Here is a 13571-nt window from a genome sequence, read left to right as displayed (position 1 = left end):
GACACCTGGGTGATTCAGTCGGTTAAGCCTCCAGTTCTGCCTTCAGTTCAGATCATGATCCCAGAGTCCTGGGAAGAAGTCCTGCATCAGGCTCCCTGCTTAGCAAGGAGTCTACTTCTCCCTCTCTCAGTCTGTTGCTCCCTCTGCTTGCGGGCTCTCTCCAGCACACGCACGCTGGCTCTCACTCTCTCTCTCTCTCTGCAAATAAATAAATAAAATCTTTAAAAATAAAATAAGATAAAATAAGGATAGTGGTAGCATCCATCTCAAAGGTTAGAGTGAGGATTTAATGGGTTAATCAGCACAAAGCACTTGGAATGCTGCCTGGCAGAGTAGGGGCTCAATAAATGTTAGATGTTTGTGTCATTATGATCATAATGGAGGAGTTGCTCAGTGGTCTCCAAGGACCATTCTAGCTCGGACATTCTATGACCTTGTGATTCACCTCGTGCTCTCCTATTTGTCTGCCATTTCTAATTATGTGACTGTTGAGTAACCTGGGCATCTCAAATCTGAATGTTTGCTTGGCCTTAGGTCTCCTTGACCTACCTTTTCCTATGACAGCCTGGGGGAAGCCTTGAGCCCCCATCCACACACTGTGGGAAGTCAGAGCCCTTCCCAGCACCTCTGAGGGCTGGGAATGGAATGTTCTCTCAAACCTTTCCTCGCAGAGCCCTCTGCCTTGCGGTGATCTGCTCCTAAGCCTCACCAGGCCCACGTCTGTGTAGCCAAATTTCCTGAAGTTTCAAGAGTACAGGGGAAATTACAGCACAGAGCAGGAAGAGATTTGACCATGGAGGTGAAACAGCAGGAATCTGGATAAAAAAACCTCAATACACAATCACAGTGGAACACTGCCCAGCCGTCAGAAAACCAGAAAGCTCTGTTGCTCCAGGGCTGATCGCTAAGCAAATGCAAAGCTAAGCAAATGTTGGGTAAATACAGAACTAGATGCAGGGTGCTTTGAATGACATATTTGCAAAAGAAAGAGGAGAAGCAGGAAGGAAAATATGTTTATATACAGTTGCCCTGTATACACAGAAGATCTCTGGGAAGCCACATAAGAAACTGGTGGTAAGCTTAGTGGCCCGGGGTGGTGTGAAGGGAGACCTTTCATTAAACCTATACACCTCTGTGCACTTAATTTTTTTTTAAGATTTTATTTATTTGAGAGAGAGAGAGAGAGCAAGAGAGAGAGAACACGAGCAGGGTGAAGGGCAGAGGAAGAAAGAGACACCCCCGCTGAGCAGCGAGCCCGATGCAGGGCTCAATCCCAGGACCCTGAGATCATGACCTGAGCCGAAGGCAGACGCTTAACCAACTGAGCCCCCCACGTGCCCCCGGATACTTTTTTTAAAGAGTGTATTTATTTATTTATTTTAGAGAGAGCACAGGGGAGGGGCAGAGAGGGAGGGAGAGAGAATCTCAAGCAGACTCCCCTCTGAATGTGAAGCCCAGTGCAGGGCTTGATCTCACGACACTGAGATCATCAAGAGTCAGACTCTTAGTCACCTTAGTATCAAGTGCGCCTCTGAGACTTTAGAAGGGAAGGGCAAGGGCACCTGGGTGGCTCAGTGGGTTGGGCCTCTGCGTTCGGCTCATGATCCGGGGTCCTGGGATCGAACCCCGCATCAGGCTCTCTGCTCAGCAGAGAGCCTGCTTCCCTTCCTCTCTTTCTGCCTGCCTCTCTGCCAATTTGTGATCTCTCTCTGTCAGATAAATAAATAAAAATCTTTAGAAGGGAAGGGCAGACCACTCCCAGTCCGGGACTGCCTGGAAACAGGAGGCTGGACAAGATCACCTTGCAAGGGATGCCTGGGTGGCTCAGTCAGTTAAGCTGCTGCCTTGGCTCAGGTCATGATCCCAGGGTCCTGGGATCGAGTCCCTCATCTGGCTCCTTGCTCAGCAGAGAGCCTGCTTCTCTCCCCGCCTCTGCCTGACACTCTGACTACTTGTGTGCTCTCTCTCTCTCTCTCTCTCTCTCTGACAAATAAATAAATAAAATCTTTTTTTTTTTAAATCACCTTGCAAGGTTTTCACCGTCTTCTGACTCCCACCTCCACCATGAGCCTTAATGGCAGAAGTCTACGTATGGCATCCCTCACAGGGTTCAGCAGGGAGCCACTGCCAATGCCAGAGGTTCAAAGGAGGGAGCAGCGCTGCTCCTGAAGAAAGACAAATATTGATCTGACTCCATCCCTGCTTAGTCAGAGGCCCCCGGTGAGGCGACTAGGAAGCTGGCAAGAGGCAGAAAAAAGTGGGGCATTTCCAGCTCCCAGACAGCCAACCCCAAAGTTGGTCCAGCCCCCTTCTCCACTGCCTGTGCTCCCAAGTGTGTCCACACAGAAGTCCTGGCCCAAGCAGAGACGCCCCACATCCCTTGAGGATGCAACATGCCTCAGCTGTCCAATGTACCAGTGAGTCCGCGGGCCCGCAAACCCATCCATCCTTCATCTCACAAACTTCCAGCAAGCTCATGAAGCTGCAAGCCCCACGCCAGGCACCAGAGACGCAGGAGCACTTAGCAGTCACCCTTTGGGTGGAGAAAAGCAACACCTTAACTAGGAAATGCAATAAATAAATAATCTGTGAGCCCAGTTGATGCAGGAGTCAGCAAAGCCTTCCTTTTTTTTTTTTTTTTTTTTTTTTAAGATTTCTTTTCTTTATTTGACACAGAGAGAGAGACAGCAAGAGAGGGAACACAAGCTGGGGGAGTGGGAGAGGGAGGAGAAAGGAGTCTGATGCAGGGCTCAATCCTAGGACCCTGGGATCGTGACCTGAGCCAGAGGCAGATGCTTAATGACTGATCTACCCAGGCGCCCCAGGGCTTCTTAAAAGAGGTAACATTTGTGCGGAAGAAAAGTGAATGAGGGCAGGGGAACAGGGGTGAGCATGAGCTTTCCAGGCAACGGTCAGAGTCCACCTCTCCCTGGATAGGATATTTCCTGTTGTGGGTGACTGCGGGCCAGCTGGCGAGGAGAGGAGATCAACTGGGCTGACTGGCATGGAAAGCCCAAGATTAACAGCCACAGACGAGATGGAGAGGGGAAGGAGACAAAAGGTTGGGTGCCACGCAGGCCCCTGCATTGCCCCAGGCTCACACTGCAAGAGCCAGAGAAGCCTGGATGGGTAGAAAGTAAGGGAGTGACGTGGTCTTCTTTCTGGCTTAGAAAGACCATGCTGGCAGGACAAAGAAGGATCTGAAAGGGAGAACTCTGGTCCTTGTCGGTCAACACCATGGTCGATAGGCCCCTCCTGCCCTTCCCTCCAAGCAAGACTCTGTCTGCATGTGTTTGAACCATGTTTATGCCCACAAGCATGTTAAGGGAAGGGAAAGGAAGATGGTCAGGACACTGCCCTAGACCCCAAACATGTGCAAAGCTGGATCCAGCTAGCCCCCACTAGTATCAGCTGTAACCCCAGCAGGGGCTCAGAGGAGAGCAAAAGAGAGCCTTTCATGGGGGAGGTGGGGCCAGGAAATAAGGTTAGAGATTCAAAATGGCAGCAAACATTTACTGAGCGCTTCACATATGCTAGGCACTGTCTCAGGGCTTCATACATATTGATCCTATGAATCAGATTCTATTTACTGTCCCCATGTTGCAGAACAAAGCTAGTAAAGCACAGGAAGGTCCCGCACTGTCTGCCTGTGGGGGTTCAAACATGGAGTCTGGTTCTTTCTGTTTATTCAATAAATACTTGCTGAGTATTTAGTACGTGCCTGGCACAGTCTAAATATTTCTTATACAACAGTGAACAGATAGTAAATCTACAAATAGGCCATGGTATCAACACTTAGGCTGTACTACCTCCCTGAGGTTGTGTGGACAGAAGCAAGGGTCATCCTCATGGCCGGAGAGGATGCTCAGTACCCCAGGACATTACTGGCCCAGTTACCAATGAAAAAGAGTGGCCACTCTGCTGAGATGCTGGTGGGCTCTAGAGTTCATGACCCCTATCTGATGGCTAAGGTACTGGATGGAGACCCAAGGCTTAGGCCCTGTAGTGCCCTCACCACCAGAAAGAGTGCCCCTCCAATGGTCTCCTTGGGCTGTACCTAATCTCTTAGAGGCCACTGGGGAGGAGCAGGGAATGAGAAAGGCAAAGAGCGGTTTGCTAGGCAGGCTTCACAGAGGAAACAGGGTGACTCAGTTTCTCCTTCCCCCAGCCTGCTCCTGACCCTGTAATTCTCTCACAAGGTGGGGGACCAGAGCAAGCAGGGAGGGGAGAATGGCAGGACACTGGGGCAGCTGGGCTGCTCTCCTGCCTGGGTGGTTAGCAGCGACCTCTGCAACTGCCACTCAGCGGCAGGCAGGTAAAGGCAGGGCAAGGGAGAGAGGGCTCTGGGGTTGCAGTCTAGTTCCAGCTGCTCCAGGCAGGTGGGCTGAGGGCCAGGTCAGCCTCAAGAGCGTGGACTAGGACAGGTGCATGTTAGAGATCTCAGGGCTTCTTCAATTCACAGGCCAAGGGGAAGAAAGACATTGTCTGAGTGTGTATTCCTGTTACAGGCTGTATAGACCCCCCCGGTCCATGTTCTTTTCCCACCTGGTTCCTTCCTTCCCTCCCTTTGCCCAAGAACCTCCCTGAAATGCTGCCTCCTCCAAAAAACCCTCCTGAACTGACTGGAGTTAATGCTTCTCCTTGCCTCTGATCCATGTGCTGATACACACACCGGCTCAGGGCTTCTCCAGCGTTCTTCTCAAACCATCGTCCAAGTCAGGGAGTATGACCCTCTCTCCAGTGCAGGTTCATGCCTCCTGACATGATGGTCAAATTTTTTGATACCTGATCTTTTATCTTCAAATATATATATTTAGGTTTTTGGGTTTTTGTTTTATTTTAAAGATTGTGTTTGCAAGAGAGAGAGAGAGAGAGAACGAGCTCACATGGGCAGGAGAGAGAACAGGAGGGCAGGGCGGGGAAGGGCGGTGGGAGAGGGAACAGCAGGATCCCTGCTGAGCAGAGTCTGATGACAACAACGCCTGGCTGGATCCCAGGACCTGAGATCAGGACCTGAGCCAAAGGCAAACACTTAACCGACTGAGCCACCAGGCACCCCCTCCCCCAATATGTTTGAGCTTTGCATTCTACTCCAGGAGATAGCCATATCTCTTATTCGATCTTTAAAAACATCTTAAGTTACTTACAATGTGATTCATAATTTTTCTCCTAAAATCTTCCAGGAAATTGGTGCTCCAAGAAGATGCCCCATATTTAACCTGCAACTTTATAAAGCACCTGGCATTTCAGCAGGAACCTCATGTATGCGTCAGCTGGAGGAGCAAGGAGGGAGGAAATACCCACAGGGACAGGAGAGCTTTTTGCTGGTAGCTTTTTGCGGTTCCTAGGGGCAGTTGGAGCCCCTCTGTGGTTACCTCTGTTAACAGGGCACTGTTCGTGGGGTGCCTGGGTGACTCAGTTGGTGAAGCGTCAACCTTCAGCTCAGGTCATGATCTCAAGGTCCTGGGATGGAGCCCTGCCTTGGGCTCCTGGCTCAGCAGGCAGTCTGCTTCTCCCTCGGCCTCTGCCCCGCCCCACGTCATGCACTCCTGCTCTCTCTCTAACAAATAAATAAAATTAAAAAACAAAAAGCAGTACTATTCAAATACTATCTCATTCTAGGGGTGTCAGGATGTGACCATGGTCAGGAAGCAGTTATCTGGAACGGTGGTTCTCCAACTTGGGTATAAATTCAAATCACTTGAGGATCATCAAAAAAAGTCCCGAGGCTCAGGCGACAGCCTACGCCAATTAAATCAGCATTTCTGAGGCTGAAAACAAGTCAAGAGTAGTTTTTAAAGCTCTCCAAAGGATTCCAAAGGGCAACGGAGTTTGAGAACTAGTGATGTGAACCAAGCCCTTTCTAACCCAGGGTGGAGAGCTGCCCAAGGTCACACAGCCAGGAAGCAACTAACCTGTTTCCCAGGGCCCAGGTCAGGCCTCCTTCTCCGGGGCCCTGCCCCCAACCCTGGACGTTGCCATGGGAACTGAGCTGCCCCACTGCTACTCCCACGGGGACCTTGGAGTTCTTGGCTCAAGGCTGGCTCAGAGGAAGGAATCCAGGAGAGGCTGACAGAGTCCCCTCACCCCAGTATGCTCTCCCTCAAGCAGTCCCTGAGGCTGGATACCTTAGGACTCAGCCCAGCCTAGAAGTCTTCTAGGCCTGGATGCCAGTCTGGATTTCGGGAGCGCTCAAGGAAACTGGGGGTGGAGGGAGAGTGAGGGGGGGAGAGTGAGGGGGGGACGGGACGGGTGGAACTTGGGGCAGGGACATCAAGCAGAGATCCACTATAATCACAGGGGAGAGCTGGGGGTGGGGATGGATGATGACTGCCCTGACCCCACCCTGTGGGGCCCAAGGACTCCCCAGTCCCTCCGCTCCCCACCCTCCTGATGACGCACTGACCCCTGCCCTTCTACCTCACTGCCCTCACCCTTGATGGGGAGGCAACAGAAATGCAGGCACCCTGAAGGCTGTCACAGTGTTTCATTCTGGAGTCTGCTTGGGCTGATAGGCCCATCCGGGGCCCCGCAGGGTCCTGTGTGGAGGGCCCATACCGCACAGACAGGAGGATGGGCTCTCTCAATAGGCAGAGGGTCACGGAAAGAGTCTGCCCTTCCTGGGACCACAGGGCAGGATATATACCCCGAAACTCCTTCTTCAAGTCCACTATCAGTGCAGTGCAGTGACAGGCTGTGGCTGTGGCAGACTCGGGTCCTCGCTCCCCCTTTCCCTGCCTTGAGCAAACTGGCTTCTCAGAACCTCAATTTCTTCATCCATGAAACAGAGAATAGTCATCCCCTGGCAAGTACTTGTGATAATTAAGTGATTGACTCTACATACTCTTGAGTATGTGGCAAGCAGGCGATACAAGGTAGCCCTTTGCCCTAAAAAATAAAAACCTATTTGTACATCTGGGTTCATAGCAGCATTAGTCACAATAGTTAAAACATGGGAACAACCCCGATGTCCCTGGCAGATGAATGGGTGAGCCAAATGTGGTCTGTACACGCGACGGAATATTACTCAGCCTTAAAAAGGAAGGAAACCCTAACTTACACTGCAACATGGGTGAACCTCGAGGATACGATGCTAAATGATATAAGCCAGTCACAAAAAGACAGATAGTACTGTGTGATTCCTCTCATACGAGCTACTTGAAGTAATCAACACCATAGAGATGGCCACCAGGGACGAGAGGAGAACAGAATGCAGAATTAGTATTTATGGGGACAGTTTCAGTTGTTGTTGTTTTTTTTAAGATATATTTTTTTATTTGACAGAGACACAGAGAGAGAGGGAACACAAGCAGGGGGAGTGGGAGAGGAAGAAGCAGCCTTCCGCCGAGCAGGGAGCCCATTGTGGGGTTCTATCCTGGGACCCTAGGATCATGACTGAGCTGAAGGCAGATGCTTAACAACCGAGCCACCTAGGCGCCCCTAGTTTCAGTTTTACATGATGAGATTTCTGGAGATGGATGCGGGTGATGGTTGCACAACATTAAGAGTGTATCTAATAGGAGCACCTGGGTGGCTCAGTGGGTTAAGCCTCTGCCTTCAGCTCAGGTCATAATCTCAGGGTCCTGGGATCGAGCCCCGCATCGGGCTCTCTGCTCAGCGGGATGCCTGCTTCCTCCTCTCTCTCTGCCTGCCTCTCTGACTACTTGTGATCTCTGTCTGTCAAATAAATAAATAAAATCTTTAAAAAAAAAAAAAAGAATGTATCTAATACAGCTGAGCTTTACACTCGGGTGTTACATTTTACATTATGCGTACCTTACCACAATAAAATAAAATGCTGAGGGAGAACATTCAGAATCAGAACTGGTGATACAGCTGACCACAGGCCTGAGGGAGGACCCCCCCCCCAGGGGAAGAGTAGACACATGGCCCTCTCTTCGGGCCTCCCCTTCTGACACGGATACAGCAGGACAGATGTACAGTGAATGAACCCAGGATTTACACAGCTACTAAACAGGAAATAATAGATGGGTTTAAATATTTACACGGCATACAGGCTTCTGGGTGAGGACATGATTGGGAAGGGCAGAGAGGAAGAGGGGGAGGAAGGGTTAGGAGACAGAAAGACAGTGGAAGGCTTGGTAAAAAATGGGGGTTGAAGATGCCCAATCATATTTCAAGTGCACCCAGGAAAAGAGGGACAGCGACAGGAGGGTAAAGCCCTGTCAAGGCCCAGGGGGGTATGACAGAAACCTGGGTCCTGCTGTCCCTTCCCTCCACAGAGATCCTTGTTTACCCTGCGAGGCTGGAAGAGAATGTAATCAAATTATGACTCGTTATTCTAAATTACAGTCTCTAGTGGCGAAGGCAACCAGGCAGGGCGCCTGGAAAAGGGGAAGCAAGTTGTTTTCCAGGACATTGTTTGTTTGCTCACTCTCTGCTCCCTCTGTCCCCAAGCCCTTTCCCTCCCTTTCTGCCTCCCCCAACCCACCACATCCCAGCTTCTTCCTCCCTCCTTCCTGGGCTCTGCTCCCTAGGCCCCCAGCTCCAGGGCAGACTCAGGGCGAGAGGACAGGAGCAGGCCCTGCTGAGTCGCAGGAGGTTCCCCGGGGGCAGGACCACTGGAATGTCCAGTCCCGTAGGACTACCTGACCAGCCAGACAGAGTTTTTCCAGCCCCTCCCACCTCCCAATTTTTCCAGCCCCTCCCACCTCCCAATCAGAGAGCAGAAATACAATCTATTTCTAGAAGGCAGGTCACTTGATTGACTAGGACTCTGACTCTAACTGGCGACTACGTCACTTTAAGCAAGTCATTTGTCCTATCTGGAGCTGGGAGGTCATTCCAGAAAAGGGAACACCCTCTGCCTGCCACTTCCTGCCTCCCAGGACGGGTGTGAGACAAGAAGTGATCCTGCCATCAGAGTCACTGGAAGCCTGGAAGCCTGAGATGGACAATCTGCACAGGACTTCAGGGGCAAGGGCAGGGGCAGGGGAAGCCAGGGGGTCACAGAATGGCCCCATGCCCTGCCCCCCCCCCCAGACCCCAGGGCCAAGCTGGCCTGGAAGGCATGAGCTCCATGCTCCCTCCCTCCCCTGCCACGGAACATCCCATCTACCTTCCTCCCCTCCTCAGGACATCAGAGAGGAGGGGAGCTGGACATAGGTCCCACTGAAGGGTCAGATGGGCTAGAAAGGGGAAAGGAAAGAAAGCAGTCTCCATCTCCCACTGCTTGGCGGCTCTGCTCCGTGCCTTCCAGTCACCCAGAGGGGTGAGCAGAGGTTGGCTCCACTTCCTCCCCTGGGTTCTCACGTTCCAAGGCTGGCAGGCAGTTGTGTGGTGATAAATACAACCAAAAATCTTCTCAGGGGTCAAAGGGAGACTGTGAGCAAAGGGGAAGAGTGGCATTTTTCCAAACATCAAGTTATTTTTTTTTTAAGATTTCATTTATTTGTCAGAGAGAGAGCGAGCCAGCACAAGCAGGGGGAGCAGCAGGCAAGGGGAGAAGCAGGCTCCCTGTTGAGCAACAAGCCTGGGATCATGACCTGAGCCCAAGGCAGATGCTTAACCAGACTGAGCCACCCAGGCATCCCCCAAACATCAAGTTATGATGGCTCTCCCTCTTTCGTTCTTTCTCTTCATCACACACACACACACACACACACACACACACACACACATCATGCACACGAGTCATGCACAGAGGACATGCCATAATGTATGAGTATCCATGTCACAGATAAAATCCAGTTTATATTCTTTTATTATTAGTACCCTGAACTTTAATAAATTCACCCTGCAATTGTCAGATCCAAAGCTCCCAGAAGTTGCCACTAGCCAGGAAGGATAGTACTGAGGGAAGGTTGTGATCCTGGGCCCTGTCTTCTTCTCACCTCCAGGACCACCCTCCCACCCCACCCAAAGGCAGCCTTCCTGGAAAGGAAGGAACAGCGGGGCCAGACTGAAGAAAAGAGAAGGAAGCCTACCTCAATGGCTCCCAGTCTCTCCCCTCTGCCCATCCTAGCCAGGGCGACAGAGGAGCCCAAGAAGGACATTTAGCTCTCAAGTGATTGAACCACAAAGTTAGAAATAAGCACAGAGACTTCTTATCTGATCTCATTCTTCAGAGGAGGTCACTGGAGTCCACAGCATCCAGGGACACACCCCAGGTCACAGGGCCAGTGAGGGGCAGACCTGTCATGGATACTCAGGTCTCCCGACTCTACTCCTCAGTGGTGACCCCCGAGAGGTTCTTCGGCAGCTTCCTTCCTCCTCTCCCACCACCAGGGTCCTCATCAGCTTGGCCTGCTGCCACTACCAGATGATTTCACACACAGACGTTCCTTTCTCACAGTTCTGGGGGCTGGAAAGCCTAAGATCAAGGTGCCAACAGATCTGGCCCTTGGGAGGGCCTGCTTCCTGGCTTGCAGATGGCCCCTTTCTCTCCAGGTCCTCCCAAGGCAGAGAGAGGAAGCTCTGGTGCCTCTTCCTCTTCTTCTAAGGGCTCCAATCCAAACACCGGGGCTCCAACATCAAGACTCATCTAAACGGGGCGCCTGGGTGGCTCAGTGGGTTAAGCCGCTGCCTTCGGCTCAGGTCATGATCTCGGGGTCCTGGGATCGAGTCCCGCATCGGGCTCTCTGCTCGGCGGGGGGCCTGCTTCCCTCTCTCTCTCTCTGCCTGCCTCTCCATCTACTTGTGATTTCTCTCTGTCAAATAAATAAATAAATAATCTTAAAAAAAAAAAAAGACTCATCTAAACCAAATCACCTCCCAAAGGCTCCCCCTTCCTAGTACCATCATACCGGGGGTTAGGGCTCCAACATACAAATTGGGAAGGGGCCCCCAAAATTCAGTCCCTGACAACCACTTTGTGACTTTTGTCCCCTGCCAAGCCTTTCCAGGACTCTGAGGAAAACCATTCCAAAGAGTAGAGCATCCCAGGGGCCCCTGCCAGCTGGTCCCTCAGGCAGCTTCCCTCTCAGCTCAATGTCCATCCCTGGCCTGAGACCCTAGTGACCCCCTGGCTCTCGAATAATGCCAGTAAACCAGATAAAGCCAGAGATTAGGGCAGGGCATGGGAACCACCTCCGGATTCAGAGCAGGCCTTTTAGGCAGAGCTCCTACCGCAGCTGGAAGCTGACCCACCCTCAGCCCATCCCACCTGGTGACTCCCCAGTCAGCTTTTTTTATGAGAAGAGAAACTGAGGCTCAGCAAGGTGAAAGGACTGGTCAGTCACAGTTCTAGAGCCCCTACCTCTTCCACTCCGTGGTAGATGCCACAAGGCACTGTTCAGACCCCATTTCAGAGATAAAGGACCTATTTTTCCAGCTGCTTAGAGAGGTGCAGGCCCAAAGCCCCGAGCAGCCAACTCCTGTGGAGAATGTTTAGCTGAAGGGGACCCCACATCCAAAGGCTCATCGGCACTCGAATAGAAAGACCTGGCCGTCTTGGGTAGCCTGGGTGGCTCAGTCAGTTGAGTGCCTGACTTCAGCTTGGGTCATGATCCCAGGATCCAGGGATCAGGTCCCTACATTGGGCTCTGTGCTCAGCAGGGAGTCTGCTCCCCCTCCCCTCCCCCATCCTCTCTCTCTCTCTCTCTCTAAGAAAATAAATACAATCTATAACCAAAAAAAAAAAAAAAAAAGGCCTGGCCCTCTTGTCCCTACTTGAGACAATCCTGAAGGATCATCCCAGCTTCAGAGCTCCCTATGGGAGACTGGGACATTCACTGAGATTCCATTGCAGCTTGACCCCTCCCTCTGTCCGATCCTCCTTCCTTCCCTTCCTTTAGCAAACACCGGCTCTAAGTGCACTCCCTAAAAAGCCCATTACATGCTAACTTCCACCTCAGAGTCTGCTTCTAAGGAGCCCAGTCCACAACATACTCTGAAGTCTGGGTGTTTTCCATTGTTCTGAGAGACCTTGCACCTGACTTAGGGAAATAACCTTACCCAAAGGAAGACACAAAATAAACAACTCCATGGTGCCTGGGTGGCTCAATGGGTTAGGCATTTACCTTTAGTTCAGGTCATGATCTCGGGGTCTTAGGATGGAGCCTTGAGTTGGGATCCCTGCTCAGCCGGGACCCTGCTTCTCCCTCCACCTCTGCCCCTCCACCAGCTCATGCTCGCTCTCGCTCTCTCTCACTCTCTCTCAAATACATAAAATAAATCTTTTTTTTTAATTAAAAATTAAAAAATGAACAGCTCCATGGGGAACATGGAAGATGGCTCCTAACCCTGGCAGAAGTCAGAAGGAACAGCAAATCCACCAGTAGATAGTCCAGGTATAAAGCGAAGGCTCTAGACACTTGTGAAGACCCACTGTGGGCTCAGCTGGCCAGGGGAGCAGAGGGCAGACGGCGAGCATTTTGGCAGCATGATGACCACATGAGGATAAGTGGGAAGTTAGTTGGCAATTAGCCCACCACACCTGAGATAGCACATTCTCCCTCAATCTTGGGCACATTGGCAGATGTAGGGTGTTGCGATGGGGGTACCAAAAGCCCAATTATATCCTCTACAGGTCACAGAACACCTGGGATACTGGGCCCAGCTGAAGAATACACTTTTTTTTTTTTTAAGATTGTATTTATTTGACAGAGAGAGAGAGAGAGACAGTGAGAGAGGGAACACAAGCAGGGGAAGCAGCAGAGGGAGAGGGAGAAGCTGGCTTCCTGCTGAGCAGGTAACCCAGTGAAGGGCTCAGTTCCAGGACCCTGGACTCATGACCTGAGCCGAAGGCAGATGCTTAACAACTGAGCTACCCAGGTGCCCCAAGGACTCACATTTTTAAGGACAATATTGACCAACCTCAGCTATACACCAGGGTCTCAAACTTAGAAGAGAAAAACAAAAGTTAAGGGTGATAGGACCAAAACTGACTTGGGTGCCAGTTTTATCTTCTAAAAATGTAAATACCATAGTATAGAAAGGATTTAGAGGGCAGAGCAAGAACTGGCAGGGATCAATCACAGAGGGGTGAATGCGAGCTGTCTAAAAATTGAGGAGGTCAGCTTGAATAGCAGTGTGTTCCCCATCAGCTGGAAATGCCCCTCAAACACCTCAAGGATCATGGTCCCTGCACAGGCTAATTGTCCAAGATCTATCCCAGCCTTCTTCTTCAGCATGTAATAGCACTCTGGTGTTTAGCCATGCATGTGGCTGCCCAGAATTAAGGGATTTCAGCTAAGGATAGCTATAGAACTAATTAAATCCTGTCAATACAAGGAATATAAGCTGAACTTTGTGCAGCTTCAAGAAGGCATCTTTAAAAGACGGCAAGTCGGGTCTTTCTTCATTCATTTCTCCTTTCTGCTCCCTAGACTATATGGGTGGAGTGGCTGGTGCTCAAGCAGTCTTCTAGAACTACAAGATGGCAAGGTAAACAAGCTATACGGAGACTGGGTCTCTCTCTCCAGAGTCTTTTGCATCTTATTTAAGTCACTGCTCTTGGGGGCTTTCCTCACACACTAGCTGATCCTAATCCCAAGTAACACAGTTACTAGGACAAATGGGTGACCATTGATCATTCTTCTGTCCAGCATTTTCCCTTTTTCTTGAAACAGTACTTCCCCTTCTTCGTGGAAACACGTCTTCTTTTATTT

Source organism: Neovison vison, chromosome 1 (assembly GCF_020171115.1).
Source record: "Neovison vison isolate M4711 chromosome 1, ASM_NN_V1, whole genome shotgun sequence".
NCBI lineage: Eukaryota > Metazoa > Chordata > Mammalia > Carnivora > Mustelidae > Neogale > Neogale vison.
The sequence above is the reverse complement of the archived record's forward strand: the minus strand, read 5'-3'. Positions refer to the sequence as shown.